This window comes from Gorilla gorilla, chromosome 3, assembly GCF_029281585.2.
Source record: "Gorilla gorilla gorilla isolate KB3781 chromosome 3, NHGRI_mGorGor1-v2.1_pri, whole genome shotgun sequence".
Classification (NCBI taxonomy): domain Eukaryota; kingdom Metazoa; phylum Chordata; class Mammalia; order Primates; family Hominidae; genus Gorilla; species Gorilla gorilla.
The window spans coordinates 198,879,828-198,900,033 of record NC_073227.2 but is presented as its reverse complement, the minus strand read 5'-3'; the positions used below and the strand labels follow the sequence as shown (position 1 = coordinate 198,900,033).

At 35.0% G+C, this 20,206-nt stretch overlaps 1 long non-coding RNA gene across 2 annotated transcripts in view; it reads left to right on the top strand.

Annotated features, from left to right (window-relative positions):
* The window catches only part of LOC129532918 (uncharacterized), a 218,796-nt gene that overhangs the window by 147,854 nt on the left and 50,736 nt on the right, over positions 1–20,206 (top strand). For both annotated transcript variants that reach the window (XR_008678856.2, XR_008678857.2), the window contains exon 3: positions 19,576–19,701. This is a non-coding gene — a long non-coding RNA (uncharacterized lncRNA). The remainder of the gene's footprint in view (positions 1–19,575; positions 19,702–20,206) is intronic.

The window sequence follows — 20,206 nt, the reverse complement described above, 5'->3', positions numbered from 1 at the left end:
TTCCAAATCAACTCCCTTCAGGATAGTTGTTTATCTCCTATTTCCTTTTCCCAAAAGATAACTCAGCTTGGGTGGCTATTTTTGCTAAATTACACATCTCCTTCAGCACCACTTGTTTATTTCTAAATGGTCTTTCTCTAGGGTGGTGTATGGAACATTTGCTTTGTCTATAATAAAGAATGACTATGTTTTATTAATGAATACTGCATGTTAGCATGGAAAAACTATAAACAAAAAACAACTGATTTCCAAAATTTCTATCTATGAAAATGGCACTTCTTGTTTTTGTGATTTGATTTGATTTTATAGCACTTTCTTTTTAAATTCTGTCACACCTGTTTTTACTAAAACAAGCAAAATAAACAAATTTCCTACTTTCAAGCTTTTCAAAATTGTTTTAATACTACAGCAAACAGTACTCTACAGAGATAATAGGCAAACAATTTCAAATGCTGGTAGGATGACCTCTAATACAGTTTTACAATGTTTGTGAGTATATAGGTAAATGACAATTTAAAACATTAAGTTCTTCAAAGAATCACCTCTAAAAAAAATGCCCAGATGATTCCTACAGACTATTTTATTTCATGTAGAATTCATCCTAGTTAATTTGGCAAGAAAATCAATGGAAGTAAATCAGAGTATGCGAAAAAATTGAAAAGATAAACACATATTTTCTACAATTGAGCAGTTACTCAATTTAAACTTTGTGCATTCATTGTATAATCTGGCACTGGATTTATTCCCAAATTAAGTAGAATTGAATGATCTGGACTCTGCCTCCCACCAGACTCCTTTCTAGGATGGCTTTCATGTATCTAGCTGATTTATTTTAAAAGAACCTGGACACTTGCCTACGCTCTCCTGGCTTCCTTTTACTCTAAACTGAGATTGATATTGGCATTTTCTTGGATTCTTCTACTCTGACCAACCAATTTGAAGTCAATGCGCTTTAGGTTGTTCTAAGTAAGAAATTTTATATCAAATTAAAATCTAGTATTACCATTTAATTTACATTTATGAGTTAAGTCTTATCCATTTCCCACTTTTCTATCAGTTTTTTCTTATTTAACTCTTGTAACAGCCTTCCAAAATGTTCTGTCTTCCTTTTATACAAATAGAGCTCTTTTAATTATAATCTTCAGATTCCCCAAAATGAGCAAATTTTACATAAGCTGGAGAAAATATTTGAGTACCTATATAAGAATTGTCCTAAATATTATTTTACTCAATATTTCAAAAATCACTTTTTTAAAACTAGTAGGGAAATATAAATTCAAAGACATTATATACCTTCCTTTACATAATATGGCTAATAAAGTGAAAAAGCTAAAGTTTAAATTCTGACTATGTTAAAATCTATCACATTTTCAGTGCCACAATGCCACTGTACATCACAAAAATATTCCTACTCATCATTTTTAAGTAAAAGGTTTATTGTTCTCCTTTGAGTATTACAAAGCTACAACGGAAATTTTTTTGGTTGTTTTTAGGGGATCGTGGGGACGGGAAATCCTGTTAATACCACTATGATATACTCACAAGCTTGGCAAATCTCTTTGGTAACCACTACATACAAGTTCACAAATTCACATTCAGTTGAATGTGTAGGGATTATCTAATTAAAATACTAACAGGTAAGAGGACTTCCAGTTTCTGGCTCAGGATATAAGGAGCTTGAAAGTAAACACTTTATTCTAACAAAGAGGCAAAAAGCTAAACAAACTGAAAATTCAACAACTCTTCTTAGATTCATCAGATAAGTGAGGTCCCAGGACAGCCTGCTTCCCCCTCCACAAACTGGAAAGACAGATTACAGAGAATCACAACTTTCCTGAGCAGGTCCACAAGCAGAATCCTCCATGGGAGCCAGTGCCTTTGTGAAAAACATAAAACTAAGTGACAAATTGGTGGAAGCTCAGTATGGATACGGCCGAGTTAAAAACTTCAGGAAATCTAGCCATATGGGGCCACACACACTTCTGTAAGTGTACTACTGACTTACAGTAGAAAGGAGTTCAGCCAGGTTTTCACATATCGGAGAAAAATCCCCTTGTACTTCAAGGGTGGAGGGAAAGGTCATAATTTTGAAATACATGGGAGAATTCTATTCTTACTGGGACCTGACCTCAAGAGAAACTATTTTATTAGAGTTTACGCTGTTGAGTTTTTTTTCCCAAGCTTAATCAACCTACCAGAAGGGAAATACCAAACTTCAGCCCACTCTAGCCATCCTGTCCCATCTAAGTGGAAAGGAGAGAGGAACTGAGACACACTAGTGAAGTTCACAGCCTGGGGGCAAAAGCTGACTACAACACTGAGAAATAATTATAGGATAATAGAAGGCTACCTTTTCCTCCATACCTTACCACCACATTACCAAAGGCGTATTTACCACAGCTCTTTTGACCCAGTACATTATGTCCAGCTATCTAGAAAAAACCTCAGTGCATACTAATAAGAAAAAAAAAACACAGTTTGAAGAGCTGGAGCAAGCATCAGAGTCACAGGCATAAATGGCAGAGATGTTTGAATTATCAGACTGGGAATTTAAACAAGTAGAATTAATATGCTAAAGGCTCTAATGGGTAAAGTAGCATGCAAGAACAGATGGGCAATGTAAGTAGAGAAATAAAAATTCTAAAAAATAATAATAAAGGCTAGAGATCAAAAAAAACTGTAACAGAAATGAGGAATGCTTTTGATGGATTTAGTAGTAGACTAGACACAGCTGAAGAAAGAATCTTTGAAAACTAAAAAGAATCTTCGAAAACTCAAAAGCCAAGAGGAAAAAAGACTCAAAAAATAGAACAGAATATCCAAGAACTTTGGACAACTACAAGGAATAACACATATGTAATGGAAACAGCAGCAGGAGAAGAAAAAGACAAATAAAAGGAAGAAATATAGGAAGTAATGACCAAGAATTCTCTCAAACTGATGTCAGACACCAAACTGAAACTGGCAAAGTTCCCTTCTCCCCCTTGAAGAGTGTGCAATGGGGGTGTGGCTCGTTTCTTCGGTGCCCCACTGCTCAAACCTCTAGGGGGAGCTTTCAGATGGGCAGGTTGTGGGGCTCCGACTGTATCTAATGTCTCAGAAACCATGTAACAAAAAGAGAGTAGGGTGAAGTATTTAAAGTCTTGAGAGAAAAAAAAAAAATCCACCCATCTATAATTCCATACAGTCAGAAGATAGAAGAGGGAATACTCCCTACTTTATTCTATGAAGTTGGCATTAATATAATACCAAAACGAAGCAAGGACATTACAAGAAAAGAAAATACAGAACGATGCCTCTCCTGAACATAATGCAGCAATCCTCAACAAAACATTAGCAAATCAAACCCAACAATCTATATAAAGAAATATACACCATGACCAGGTGGGATTTATTTCAAGTATTCATGTCTGATTCACCATTTATAAATCAATTAATATAACCCATTACATCAACAGGCTAAAGAAGAAACACCACACGATCATATCAATAGACATGCAAAAATCATATGGCAAAATCCAACACTCATTTGTGATTTTTCCAACTGTCGGCAAAGTAGGAATAGGAAAGAACACCTTCAACTTCAATAGTAAATTCTAGCTAATGTAATAAGCCAAGAAAAGAAAATAAAGGTGATGCTAGATGAGAAGGAAAAAATAGAACTGTTTTTGTTCACATATTACATGTTTGTCTACATAGAAAATTCAAGAAAATAAACAAAAAATGCTCCCACAATAAATGTTTATAGCAAGGTTGCAGGGTACAAGGTTAATATTTTACAAAATCACTTTTCTTTATACCAGCAATGAATAAGTAGAATTTGAAATTATAAACACAGTATCAATTACACCCCCAAACACGAAATAATTAGAGATAAATCTAATTAAATTTGTAGAAGTTCTATATGAGGCAAACCATAAAACACTGTTGAAAGAAATCAAAACATATATAAATGGTGAGATATTCCATGTTCATGCATAGGAAAACTTAATATTGTCACAATGTCAATTTTTCTCAAGCCAGTCTATAGATTTGATGCAACCCCAATCAAAATCTCAGCAAGTTCTTTCATGGATATCAATAAACTGACACGTAAACTCTAAAGTTTGCATGGGGTAGCAAAAACCCAGAATAGTCACATGATATTGAAAGAGAAGGACAAAGTCAGAGGGCTGACACTACCTGACCTCAAGACTTATTGTAATATTACTGATTAGTACAGCAATTAAGAAAGTGTGGTACTGGTGAACTAATACACAAATCAATGTAACAAATAGAGGGCTCAGAAATAGACCCACACAAATATAATTAACTGATCTTTGAAATACAATGGGTCAAAGACACTCTTCTCAATAGTGCTGGAACAACTGAACATCCACATGCAAAAGAATAAATCTAGATAGAGACCCTAACCCTTCACAAAAATTAACTCAAAATGGATCATAGGCCTAACTGCAAAACTATAAAATTCTTAAACATGACAAGAAAAACAAGATGGTCCTGGGTATGGTGATGACTTCTTAGATATACCACCAAAGGTTTGATCCATGAAAAAAATAGAATTGATCAGCTGAACTTATTAGAATTAAAAACTTCTGCTCTATGAAAGACACTGCTCAAAGAATAAGAAGATAAGCTACAGATTAGGAGAAACTATTTGCAAACGAATTATCTGGTAAAGGACTCATTCTAAATATACAAAGAACTCAAAAATTAACAATAAGAATGTGAGCAATCCAATTAAATAATGGGCCAAAGACCTGAGCTGATGCCTCACCAAAGATGTACTGATGACAAATAAGCCTAAGAAGCTCAACATCATATGTGATTCGGGAGTGGCAAAGTAAAACAACCACGAAGTAAGACTATGCATCTATTAAAATGACAAAAATTCCAAACACGGACAACTTCAAATGCTGGCAAGTGGGTGGACCAAGCTAGAACTATTGGTCCTCAGTTGACTGAAATGCAAAATGGTTTGGCCACTTTGGAAGCTTGTTTGGCAGTTCCTTATAAAACTAGATATACTCTTACCATATGATTCATCATTCATGCCCCTTGGTATTTATCCAAATGTGGTGAAAACTTTTGTGCATACAAATGCCCATATACAGGTATTCATTGCAGCTTTATTCATAATTGCCAAAACATTCATAATTGCCAAAACATTTTAAACAGCCAAGATATCCTTTGGTAGGTGAATGGATAAACAAACTCTGGTAAGTCCAGAAAATGGAATGTTATTCATTACTAAAAATAAATGAGCTATCAAGCCATGAAATGACATGGAGGAACCTTAAATACATATTATTAAATGAAAGACACCAGTCTGAAAAGTCGACATACTCTATGAGTTCAACTACATAACAGTCTGGAAAAGACAAAACTATAGAGACATTAAAAACATTAGTAACTGCCAGGGGTTACCGGAGAGGGAGTGACGAATAGGCATGGAACAGAGGATTTTTAGGGCAATGAATCTACTCTGTATGGTACTATAATGGTGCATACATTTTATTATATATTTGTTCCAGCACTAACAGCAAAAGTGAACCGTAATGTAAACTACAGACTTTGAGTGCTAATATGTCAATGTAGATTCATTGATTGTAACAATTGTACCATTCTGGTATAGAAATTTGATAGTTGGGGAGGCTGGGCATATGTGGAGGCAGATACATATGGGAATGTAGTATATGGGAAATCTCTGCACCTTCCACTCAATTTTTCTATGAATCTAAAACTGCTCTAAAAAATAAACTCTACTTAAAAATTGGAAAAAGTGACACTTAATGGATCGAAAATGGGATAGAAAGATATTTTGATATGTCTACACCATAGTTAATCTAGAGTTTCTTTTGACTATTTTGTTAAGAATTTTGTTGTTTATATTTAGTAAACTGGCAAATCTCTGATACAACTGAAGACAAACTCCATTTATTACATAAGTATTAACAATCCACTAGGGATTATACTATATTCGGAGGGGTGCAGGGCTAGATGAAAAAACCATTAGTGAGCCACAGTTCAGGGAGGGAAGAGTAGACAATAAACACTCTGATTGATGACTCTGATCTGAAACCATATAAGAAAGTATGTACCATTTCCAAATATGGGGACACTCACGGGGCTCCAGTGTGCTCCCCAGCAACAGTATGGCCCTTTGTCCATTCTAGTGCTAAGCACTCAACCAACCTAGCATAATTCGTCTCGCTTTATGGATCAAATCTTTAGGATAACCTTCGTGGTAAAAGAGCAAACAATTTCATCAAGGTCACTAAAGATAGATACATCCTTAACATGTGATATGTGTATCCATATTCACAAAAGAAATTATTAAGTTCCTAAAAGCGGAAAAATTAAGAGGAAAGACTCCAGATCTAAGTGGCTTTACTGATGAAATTTACCAAACTTTTAAGGAAGTAGTAACAGTCCTCCATTAACTCTTTTAGAAACAGAAGAAAATTCTGTTCTTTATAACTAATTTCATGAAGCCAGCAGTACCCTCCATAAAAAAACCAGATGAGGACATTACACAAGAAAATAATAGAGCACTATACCTTGTGATGATAGATGCAAATATATCCTTGATATAATTTTAGCAAATTGAATTCAGCAATACGAAAAAAGTATATCAGGATCAATTGAATTTTATTCCAGGAATGCAAGGTTGATTTAGCTTTTGAAAATTATGCAATTTACCACCATATTGACAAAATAAAAGAGTAAAGCCATATGGTCATTTCATTTTTTTTCTTTTGATTTGACAAAATTAAACAGCCATCTTTAGCACACTGGGAATTGATAGGATCATCTTCAACCTGATACAGAGCATCTGTGAAAAACCTACACCTACCGTGTTTTAGGGAGAAAGGCTGGATACCTTTCACCTAAGATTGGTAAGGATGCAAGATGTGCAACGCCTCATGTCTCCTAGTCAACGTTACCCTGGAAGTCCCCATCAATGCAATAAAGGAATAAAAATATATAGAAAGCAAGAACTTTGGAAAGAAAGGAGTAAAACTGTCTTATTCAAAAACAAAATATCCATGTAGAAAGTCCTAAGGAATCTACTCATAAGCTATTAGAACTATAAAAAGAATCTTAGCAAAGCTTTATGACACATTGTCAATATTTTAACAATTTTATTCCTGAATGTTAGGATGCAATTTGAAATTTTAATAAGAAGATAGAACAGCAGCATAAAAGTATGAAATACTGAAGAATCAACTTAACTAAATAGGTACAAGATCTGTACTCTGTAAACTGCAAAATGTTACTGAGGAACATGTAAGTATCTACTGGCAAGACTCAGTATTATTAAGATAATAATTTTCTCCAAATTGACTAACAGATTCAATGACATCCAAATCACATTCCAGCATTCTTTTTTTGTTGGTCAAATTGAGGAGCTCTTCCTAAAATGTACGTGGAAATGCAAAGAACCAAAGCTAGTCAAAACAATTTTGAGAAAAGAAAAAGTTGGAGAACTTACACTATCAGACCAACAAAAACAATATGATATTGATGTAAGTATAGACGTATAAATACATGGAACTACAGAAAGTGCCCCAAAATAGATTAATACATATGTAAATTAATATTTGACAAAGGTGCTCAGTTAAGTGAACAGAGAAAGGATAGTCTTTCCCAAAATTGTTGCTGGAACAATTGAATTTCCACATGTAAAAAAATCAGGCCGGGCGCGGTGGCTCACGCCTGTAATCCCAGCACTTTGGGAGGCCGCCGCGGGCAGATCACGAGGTCAGGAGATTGAGACCATCCTGGCTAACACGGTGAAACCCCGTCTCTACTGAAAAATGCAAAAAAAAAAATTAGCCGGGCTTGATGGCGGGCGCCTGTAGTCCCAGTTAACTCGGGAGGCTGAGGCAGGAGAATGGCGTGAACCCGGGAGGCGGAGCTTGCAGTGAGCTGAGATGGCGCCACCGCACTCCAGCGTGGGCGACAGAGCGAGACTCCGTCTCAAAAAAAAAAATAAAAAAATAAAAATCATCCTCATTCCTTTCCTCATACCATTTATGAAAAGTAACTTGAATTCACCTGTCAGAACTAAACACATAAAATTTCGATAAGAAAACCCATGGAAAATCTTGTGACTTTAGATCAGAAAAATACTTCTTGCAATGAATTTTTAAAACACACTATACATAAAACAACAATTGTTAAAATTGACACACTTAAAATTTCTTATTCAAAAGATACTGCTTAAAAAATCAAGAAAATGCAAGCCACAGATGGAAGAAAACACTTGCAAAATATATATCTGATACAGGATTTACATTATGCTTTAGTTTTGAGACTAAATGCATACTAAAATCATAATGCAAACTAAAATCATAATGACATAATATTACATAATCACTTGAATGACTAAAATTGTTTTAAAATCTACAATACCAAGTGTTGGTCAAAATGTGGAGAAACTGGAATACTCATACATTACTGGTAAAAATGCAGTAATGCTAGTACAGTCACTTTGGAAAATAGTTTGGTGGTTTATTAAATTAAACATATACATAGCACCTGACCCAGCAATTCCACTACTAGGTATTTACTTGGAGAAAATGTATTCTCACACAAAGACTTGTGCTGGAATATCAACACAGCTTTATTTGTAATAACCAAAAACTAGAAAGAAAATAAATGTTAAAAACTGGTTAATGGATAATTGTGATAAATCTGTACAATGAAATTCCATTCAGCAAAAAAAAAAAAAAAAAAATGAGCATCTCATGTATGAATCTCAAAAACATCACGCTAAACAAAAGAATGTAGACAAAAACAGCTACTATTGTATTATTCCATTCAGGTAAAAGTCTAGAAAAGGCAAAATTTTGATGATAGCAGCAGATCAGTGATTACAGGCATTTAGGGATCAGAGTGTGGGATTGTGTGTAAAGTGGTATAAGAAAACTTGGGGTGATAGAAAGGTCTTATATCATGACCATCGTTGTGGTATATGACTGTCGACATTTGTTGAAATTTATCGAATTGTGCTCTTGCAGCTAGCAAATTTTACTTTATGTAAACTACATCCTAATATAACAATAATCCCTTTGTGCCCAATTCTTTCTTTATTCTTTTTTGATTCCCTTTTGGTGTTTTTATGTTATTTAATGCTAACAGCATATCAAGAACAATGAGCCTGAAGTGGAAAAAGAAACCTTAGACATATTTTTCAAAATATAAAAGAAAAGGAAATACAGTTCTTTTGAGTACAAAGATGATAATATTTAAGACAGAAAGGTTTTTGTAGAATAAGTACCTCCAAAATATGTGATTCAGCCCTATAAATTACAGACTTGAAAATACTGACATGGAGACATAGCATTTTTGAAGACTAAAGCATAAATTTGATCATGACCTTGACAGGTAAAGTCCTAAAGAGAGTCTTTGAAAAGTGAGTTAGTGATCTCTTTCCTCTTGCTAATGGTGGACTGTCTGCTGCAAATTGCTAAGTTGTCGACCTCTTTCTTACTCTATAGCTTGAGGGGAAAACCATACTACTGAATTTAGTGGGTGCAATGAACTATGCTTTCCACTCTCTATGTAGCTCCACTAGGTCAATTTTACAGCCATTACTTAACCCATGTATTTTCCAGGTTGTATCAGATTATTTCAATGGCTAAAGTCCTATATTTTGTAAGTCGTACACTTAACATTTATTTCAAGTCATTTTCCCCCTAAATCAGCCACTGAATGTCATTTAGTATAACAGTGATTGGAGTCAACTACTTAGAAATATTATATGTAATTACTTTTCATCTCAATTTGTGGAGTTCTACCATGGGTCATTTTCCCAAGAAAGAGAATCTGGGGAAAAGCAGGTAGTTTAGTAGACATTGCTTCCAGAAACAATTTTTGTAAGGGCATGACAGCAGCAATATTAGGCAGAAGAGGTGAACAGCAATAGACTTGCAACACAGGTTTCAGCTGATATCCTGACTGACCAAAATGGCCTCTTAGAGATATTTCCATTTGAGGCCAAGTTGCTTCACCCTTGTATCACTACAAAGGTAGGCAACATAACCTCTTGGGGGTTGGGTAAGGAAGCCTGCTTTAACCAGAAACAATCCTTAGGTGTACTCACCTATGAGCCCTCAGAAGCCAACACGCCTAGCACATAAGGCAATCAGTGCTTCAGTCCTAAACCAGGGATCTAGGCGGTATTCTGCATCTCTCCCTATAGGTCTCCCTACAGAGACTCTTAATTGAAAATATCTCCTCTTTCCATCCCACCAGCATCTAAGTCCAACTTTCTTTGGGTAAAACAGAAGGCCTCAATCTGTTTTCTGTGAAATTACTAAGTCTGAGGCACGGCTGCAGGACACCTTAGGAGCAAGAAACCCCCACCATTTCCTGCATCTTTACTCTCAATGAGAGGATGTTTCAACCCCCTTTCAAACGATGTGGCTAGAACAAATAGACCTTTATCTTGGCAATATTCACTGTGGGTTAGGTTTATTTAAAAAATTAAAAATAAAACTCCAATACAGAAGAAATTATGAAGAATGTTGTAATCATATAGTCATTTTTTTTAAGAAAGGGAGTACATTCATGATGCAGGAAGTTCTGTAAGGGAAAATACGTTTTCAGGTATTAAAACCTAAACAAAACTTAACTCAGCAAATTGTGTCTCACAATCTACCCTTAAGCTAAACAGTGAAGTACAGTAATTCTGAGTAATAATGCTTTTCTCCTCGATAACATGAATTTTATAATTTTAAAGGTTTTTCTCTTTTATAAAAAAAAAGGAAAACCACAACACCAGTATCAAACCCAACAAAATTAATATTTTTCCTTAATATCATTTAATTTCTGTGTACAGTTTATTATAATTGCCTCAAAAAGATTTTTCTGACAGTTCATCAGGATTGAAACACTTTCTACAGATGCATCTGCGTAGTATATGTCTTAAGGCTTACTACCTAGACAAAAATTCGCCCTCCTCATGTCTTCTCATCCATGCTATTTTTTTGTGTCATTTGTCTGGTACAATATCTCATATTCTAGATTTGGCTATTTACATCCTTATAATGTCATTTTAGTTGCTTTTCCTTATTGCCTGTATTTCCCATAGGCATGTTAATATAAAAGCTTGATTACATTCAGGTTCAGCTTCAAAGTTTCTTATCTGGTAGTGATATGTACTAAGGTATTTACAGATAAAATGGGATTTGCTTCAAAACATTTGGAAAAAAATAGTGGAAAAAGAAATAAAACTGGAAAAGAAGAAAATTGACAGTTTGTGGAATCTGGGCAATGGATTCAAGGAAATTCATTGATACTAATTTTTTCTACTTTTGCTTACGTTTGAATTTGAAAATAATCACATATATTTAGAAGAGAAAGAGCTAGCCCTTTAAGAAAAATGTTACTTTGTACTTAAAGGAAGCAATTACATTGAAAGTAAAATAGTATAAATAATCACATAAAGCATCAAAGTTTACTTAAATACATACTTGTCATAGGAGTATTTAAGACCTAAGCAAGCTGAATATGTATTTCTTTCATTTCTGTGAAACTGAGCTCTACATATTAATGCCATTATATATATAATTATAGCTAATATATAATTATGATATATAATTGTATTATAATGAACAAATAACATAAAATGAGAAATGATACTGAGAAAGTAACCAGGTACATATGATAAATTTAAAAAGCAAAAGAGACCATTTTACCCATCTTTATGCAAGTAATTTGAGATTCTGGTGAAATTATTTATAGGTTGATATATACTACAAACCCTAACCCCAGAAATGAGAGAAAATAAAAATAAAACTCCATAAAATAAATCGAGAAAGTGGTAAAAGAGATTCTACTCTCAACAAAATCAAGAGGACCACACACTTTTCTCAGAGAAAGGTCTCTCATCTTTAAGACAGAAATTTCAATTTATCTAGGATGCTCTAGAACTTAGAATAAGAATGAAAGTTTCTAATTTTTTTGAAAGTGAATTTTATTAAAGTGTAATTTTAATACAATAAAATGCATTCATTTTAAGAGGACAATTTGATGAAATTTGACAAAACTCTACAAGCTTGTGGATCCTCTATATCTATTCTGCTGTTAAATCTATCCAGTGAAATTTTATTTTATATACTGGATTCTTTATCTCTGAAGATATTTGGCTCTTTTTAAAATTCTTCTAGTTCTTTCTTCATCATGTACATGTTTTCCTTGAAGCTCTCAAAAATAATTATAATAGTCTTTTTAAAGTTCTTATGTTAATCTACCATCTCTTTCATTTCTATTTTTATGACTATTAATTCGACATGTTAATGGTCACATTTTCCTGTCTTTTCTCATGTCTAGTAATTTCTCATTGGATTGTGGACATTGTAATTGTGATACTGTTGAATGCTAATATTTTGTTTTCTGTCTTGAAAGAGGGATGGGTTTAGTTTGGTCAGAGTCAGCTAAATGCAATGCAGCTTAATCTAAAGAATAGTTTTTAAGTGTATTTTAGAGGATTTAGATTTCACTCAAGAGTTAGCTAAGTAGTACTGTATATATAATCATTCTTATAATTTCACAGTGAGGCAGTGATATCATTGTGACATCTGACTGTTTGGAAAGCAAACTCCTCACAGCCCTCTTTGAGTAGTAGACATTTTCTAGCTTAGAAGTCCCTGGCACTTCTTTCTCAGGATGTCTTCTTTTGCTGGTCTGGTGGAGTCTTACTCTCTCCCACGTGTGGTTAGTGCTTAACCAGTTTTTTTGTTTTTTTTTTTTGTTGTTGTTTTTTTGTTTGTTTGTTTTTTTCAGATTTCTAGAGCTATTTATTTGGGTAGCTACCTTGCCTCAAATATTTTACCCCAAATTTCAGTTTGCCTCAATTTCCCTGAACTCTGAGACTCATCTCTGCAATTCATTGAGACCCCTGTGCTCTGCCTGTGTTTACCCCTCTACTCCATGACCTGGGAAATGGCTGCAGTCTGTAATGTGGGGTGATTGTATGGCTTACATTATTTGTTTCCCTTTTTTCAGGGGTCATAGTCCTACACTGCCTATCTTTCATATAGCTTGTTCATATTGCTAGAGTTTTTTGGTTTTTAGTTTTATTTAATGTCAAGAAGGTATGTCCAGTAACATTCACTGTGGCATAAACAGAAGTGAAAGCCCCAAGTTCTTTTTTTTTAATCAAGTCCAAGAAAACTGACAACAAGCACCAAAGTAGATATATTTTTAAAAGCTATATATCAGTTTTACTCATGCTAAGAAATGAAAAAATCCTGAAACCAATAAACAAATATAATCAACAGTAAGAAACACCACAGAGTATATCCCATACATGCAAGAACATATCAAAATCAGGAAACATATTAACATAATTCACCATAGGATAAAAACAAAATGAAAATGATGTGATCTTCTCCATAGATACTGAGGTTTTTATATAATTTGGTATCCATTCTTTATTTTTTAAATATTGTTTTAAGTATATGTATTTTTCTTTAAGAGTTTTTACAAAATCTACCTCAGCTGAAAAAGTTGTTTATATTTGCTGTCTACTACAGTTACTCTCATTTGAAGTTTTTAAGGTATTACCATAATAAAAGACATACAGGAGGACATAAAGCTATCACAATTTGCAAATAGTTTTATAACTTACATACAAAATCCAAAAGATTTGACTAAAAAAAGTCATGTAAACATTGAGATAAATTAGTGTGGCAGCTGGAGTCAAAATTAACGTACCACTATCCTTCCTGTATGTAAAATAAACTTCCATGTAGATATTATGGAAGAAAATACTAGATTTATGCATAATATATAAAACTAAACTTAATTTTAAAACTAGCCAGAATCTACATGAAGACATTTTTAATATCACTAAGAGGGAAAAAGATAACTTCAAATAATGGCAGGGGATACATTAAGAAAAGTATCATAAAATTTCAATTCTCCCGAAGTGCATCTATGTGCAAACCAATGTTTTAATAGGCAGGATTCATGAGATATCATTTTCAAGTGTCTTTGCTGGGTTTTTTTCTCCTTTTCTCTTTTAAATGTGTTTTCTGGTACTAGTTCTTTTGGCTTTGAGGTGAAGTTAAAACAAGTCCTGCTAATTTCCTTGCCACTTTATGTAGCAAAGTATCCTTGGGTTAGTAATCAATATATGTAGTGTTTTCTCACAGATGTGGGGGTTAAAAGTCCAAGATGAAGGTGTCAGCAGGGTTGTTTCTCCTTGGCTTTTAGATGGCCATCGTCTCTCTGCCTTCACATAGTCATTCCCCCGTGACTGTGTTCTAATCTCCTCCTAAGGAGAGCAGTCCTATTGAATTAGGGTTCACCCTAAAGAGTTCATTTAATCTTAATTATCTTTATAAGACTCTATCTCCAAATACAGTTGCACTGGGGCTTACTAGATATTCCACTACTGGGGGTTAAGACTTCAACATGTGAATTTTGGGGGGACACAATTCAGCCCATAACAATAACTAAACTTTAAACTTTTTCGTAGTCATAGGTATTCTCCCTTCTCAGAGCTTTGACTTAGTGACTGCCAACCATGTTAAAGATGGGAAGTTTATTGGCCGGTTTAATTGTTTTTGTCTTGTTCTTGTGCTGATTTACACTCTTGCTACCCATAAACTGTGGCCTTTCCAGGACCAAAACAGGTAGAAGGGACGAGCAAAAAATATACATACATGTTTTATTTGACCAACTGGCATCCTGCTTTTTAGATCTGATAGTGTTTATTGCTAACTTTTTCGCAGGGTCTCCTGGGAACTAGTTTCATCATTTTAAATACCACCTATGAGCTCTTTGGAGAACCTATGTATTGTTAGGTATCTCTTACTTGTATTTAAAAGTGAATAGTACATTCTCCGTGGTTAGCCCCTAAACATGTTCTGCTTTGTCCATGCTTCTTGGAGGGTCACCTTGATAGAGAGTCTTTATTGAGAGAAAAAAAAGGAGGAATCTCTATATGTATTGACAAAGGTATAATACCTAAGCCAAGTTTAAAAAAAATCAAGGGGAACAGGAGTGTGTATTGCATGCTACCATTTTTGAAAGGCAAAAAGAATCCTGATGGATACAGAGAAATATGTTAAGTGGTTAAATTTTGGGAGGGGAGCTAAAAGACTGGAGGATAGAAACTTTCACAATACAACTGTTTTTATAATACCATTTTATTTTATACAGTAAGCCTGGATTACCTATTCAAAAATAAGTTGTTTTGCTATACAAGTAAATAAAATTATGCATTATCTCTTTTTTTAATTCCCCAAATTTAAGGTAGGCATATAGATATTTTTGAGTTTCAAAAGAGAGAAAATTAAGACATGGAACAATTTTTTCTAAGAAATCATCATAATAGCTATCATTTAATAAGTACTTAGTGTGTGTCAGGAGTTTCAGTTTATTATTTATATTCTCTGAAGAAAGACACTATACATTTTACTGTTTGGATGAAGTTAATGAAATTCAAAAATGTTATATGCTTTTTTCAAGATCACAAATATTAAAAAACAGAGAAAGGATTTTAATCCAAATATATCTATTTCTAAAGCAAGTAACTATTGTATTAGACACATCTACCATCCAGAAAGCAATTGGCAGAACTATGCATATAACATAAAGTCTTTTAGCAATTAGAAATTCTATTTTTCTTTGGAAAAGATTATGAAACTCTACTGTAAGAAATGGCAGGGAGGAGGGGATTTAATCAGAAAAAGATCTATGATTTTTTCCAAATCATCTCTAAATAAGTTGCTTCTGTATTATACATCACATACTTAAAACATAATCTAAAAATAGAACGCAATTCCCCAACATTCTCTATCATCAGATACTCCAATCCCATTATATATGGGGCCCAATGTAAAATTAAAATGGAAGGGCTTGTTAAAAATTGAATTATTGAATTATTCCTAAATACTAATTGAATAATTATTGAATTATTAAGCATGTCAAGACGGTGACAGCAGAGCTTTAAGGCATGTGGTCTTTGTGAGTGCTGGAGTGTGGAGCCACTGGCAGCTACTTAGGCCACAAGTCCTTCCTCTCCATCACACTCTATCAGCCTGATGGAGACTTAGTTCAGCCCTCATCCCTTCATATCAAACTACAAAAAAAATGTTATTATTGATTACACCAAAATGTACTTCAAACAACCGACTTGGCTGGTTTTCCTTCTACTACATTTCTTTACAATTTTCTTCACTATTTCTCCTCTGTTGTCTGGAACTCTGTATATTGGCGCACCCCAAAGCTTCATCCTTAGTTCTCTTTACCTTTTTACCTATACTAATTCAATTGCTGTCAACTAGTTTCATCATTTAAAATACCACCTATGAACTGTTAACTCCCAGATTTCCATCTCTTGCCCAGACCTATCTCTCAAACTGCAGACATGAAGCTCCCCATCTGCCTATCCACTTCTGCATTGGCGTAAATATCCCAGAGTTGCCTTCAGTATAAGAAACACCAAACTGAACTTCTGATATCCTCTCTACTAAACACAATCTAAAACCACACACACAAAAACTACTCCAACTGTGGCTTCCCTTCTCAGTAGATAACAACTCAAATCTTCCAATTACATAGGGCAAAACCTTGGAGTCATTCTGTTTCTCTAACAATCTATATCCCGTCTAAAAGCAAATCAGGGGCCTTGATGTTCACAGGATGTCCAGAAACCAAGCACTCACATGAAATCCACTTCTAATTCCTGTCTATCTCTATTATCACCGATTATTTGTGTTATTGCAGTAACCTCTAACATATTGCCTTTCTTCTTCCTTTCATCCCTAAAGTTATCACTGCAGCTAAAGTGATTGTTTTTGTTGTTGTTGTTGTTTTGAGACAGTCTCACTGTCGTCAGCCCAGGCTGGAGTGCAATGGCATCATCTTGGCTCACTACAACCTCAGCCTCCCGGGTACCAGCAATTCTCCTGCCTTAGCCTCCTGAGTAGCTGAGATTACAGGCGTCTGCCACCACACCTGGCTAAGTTTGGTATTTTTTTAGTAGAGACGGGGTTTCACCACGTTGGCAAGGCTGGTCTTCAACTCCTGACCTCCGGTGATCCACCCACTTTGGCCTCCCAAAATATTGGGATTACAGTAATGAGCCACCACGCCGGGCCAAGTGATTGTTTTACTATAAGTGAGACAATGTGCTCTTCTGCTCAGTTCCCTATAATGAGTCCCCATTGTAAACAGAATTAGAGGCCAAGTCTTCACAACAGCCTGATGACACCTAAGGCCATAGGTAATCTGGCTCGCTGCTGCCATTCTTACTTCCTCTTCCCTCCTACTACTCCTCTCCCTTGCTCACTCCACTTTAGGCCAACTGGCCTCCATGCAGTGCCTCAAACACACTCATCAGGTCCCCACCCTAGCGCCTTTTTTCTACCTGGCCCCTCTGCAGGTATCTCATTGTCCCAGATATCCCATTGGCTAAAACTCTCAATTCATTCAACTGTCTTCAAATCCTCTTGCAAGAAAACCTCCCCTCACCACCTTATTTAATCCTGTTAGCTGTCCCCATCTGGCACCCTGACTCATGTACCTTATATCCACCTTACAATTCTCTGTTAGTCATGTTTTCATAACATAACACCACAATTTACTTATCATTATGCTTATTTTTATATTCTATTTCTCCATGCCCAGATGTGTAAGATAGGAAAGAGTGAAACAGGTGCTGCCTAAAAACAATGTTATTCATGAATTTTTATCTTACTTCTCATATTTCAATTTTTCATTGAACATATTCAAAAACTTTAACCCTGTCAGTGAGATAACAGTGATTTTACAACCTACTTCACTTTGGACCTCAACAGGTCTGTGAATCCTGAGAGTTCAGCTGATGGGCTAGTTTATGCTTCTGATTCAATTTCTAGTTTTTCATAATATGCATTTTCTGGAAATATCACAGCAGTAGACTACTTACTATAAAGAAACAATTATTTTCATTAGAGAAAAAAAGAATCTCTGTAATGTTTGGAGAGCACTGTGAGACAGGAACATTTAATTACACAGTGAGTGGTCCAGTACAGGGCATCTCCTTGGCCACATCTGCCATAGCTCTGATTAATGTTTAATAAACAAGTTGGTATTGTATGGAATGCACTGACTTTCATTAACAGCATTACATTTGACCATGTAGGTGGTAAATCAATTCTAATTTTATCAAATAACTTCACAAAGAAAATAAATTAATTGTATGTCTTAGTGTTATATTTATCAATTTGCATTCCAAGTAAAGCTGGTTACCTTCTTGGCACACAGTCCTTTCTTAATAAATATTTTTGGTATGAATTAATGAGCAAATGGAAATGTTAATAGCTCAACAAAAATCACAAAAATTACAAAACTGTCCTATGGTCAAATACATTTTGCAAATAGACTGTTGTGTTAAGAGACAGACTTGTTAAGAAAATGTGTTATGGTGTGGAATGTAGTTTAGGGAGAGGTAAAAATCAACAAAGAAAGATAAGCAATATTACAATATTCCCATCACAAAATTATAGGATGTTAGACTAGTAAGACCAGAAAAGATGACAACATCAAGATCTACGTTGAAGTTACATTGGTCTTGAATGGAAATACAAACAAGAGGCTTTGCTGACACATTGCTAAAATAAAAAAAATAATAAAGCTGGTGTGTAATAAGAAAAAAAAGTCAATATAGTGTTTGCAGGAGCCATTCAACAGTTGCACGTTACATTGAAATGGCAGAAACTTGGCGATGACAAGGTGTAGAAGACAACATTGGGGACTGTATTTTGAATTTGTTTTATTTTTTTTTTAATTGAAATGACTGCAAGACATCCATGTGGAAATCTAGAGAATCTGACTTAGAGAAGAGGCCTTGGCCAGAGATCAGATTTGGGAGCCAGCAAAAAATATGAATGAGATATTAGGAAAATATAATTGAAAACCAATTATCCTCCCATCCTGGATAACCTCTCCACAAAGAGAGCAGAAAATAATTTTATTATTGAACAAGTATTAAACCAGAATGTGATATACGTCCCAGGCAATTTGCTAAGAAATGGCAAAGATGGAAAGAAATCTTATCCCTTTATGTAGCCAAGTAGATACAACTCATTACATTCAGGCCCTCAAGATAAAGAATGACTAGTCCTCAAGTCAAGAACTTGGCAGCAGTATTTTTCACACACGGCAATTCACCTAGCGATTGGGGTGACTAGTTAGGTGGCTTTATATAAAGCAAAATACACTTCTCATATCTTTATGATAGACAGTAGTTTTGCAACTTAGAGCCAAGCTTTAGCTGAAGTTAGGTCCTACCCTCCCACAGAACCTGGGAGATGGAGGCACTATCTTCCTTTAATATTTGCATTCCAAAGAGATGTTTTCCAGGTCCTTGATAAAGACATTCTTCTCCCTTAAAACTGGCAAGAGGTTTATTTAGCTTTTAAAAATATTTAAATACATTTCAAAGAAATGAAGAAAATACAAGTTTTCTAAAGTAATTCTGTAAGAAAAGAAAGGGGAAAGAATTCTCTTTCCTTATTCTCAACAGGGGAAATTAACCCTCTTAATTTTAATTTGTGTTTGCCCTTACAGAGATCATCTAGTAAGAGACTGCAAAAAAAGAAGAGCAACTGGGAGCAATTCCTAAGAATAACCAATATTTAAAGTTTAGTTAGAAAAGGAACCAGCAGTAGCTGAGACATATTTATGAGCACTGGGGTGAGTTTTTTAAAAATAATAAAAGAAAATTGAGGGTATTTGTATAAAAAGATAATCACCCAGTGTTACAGACTAATCTGTGTCCCCGCCTCCCACCCAACCCCTGTCAAATTTATATACTGAAGGCCTCCCAAGTCTAAATATATTTGCAGATAAGACCTTTTAGGAACTAATGAAGGGTAAATGAGGTCATAAAGGTTGGGCCCCAATCCAATAGTGTCTCGGAATCCTTAGGGTGTCACTTTTCCAGCTGGAAAACTCTGTGGCCGGTGGCGCCTTTGCCCGAGTTCTTGCTCAGGCCCACTGGGTTTGTTCTGCCCACTTAGCCTAGCAGGCTGTGCTCAGTTCAGTCTACCAGCCTGGATCCCATGCCTACCAAGGGCAAGCCAGGTGCAGAGTGGCAAGGGGTGTGTGAGCAAGCAAGCATGGGGTCTGGCCATTGCACACAGCCAGGCATGCCAGTTACTGCAGCGGGGCAGGCAGGTCCAGGAGCTGGCACAGGCAC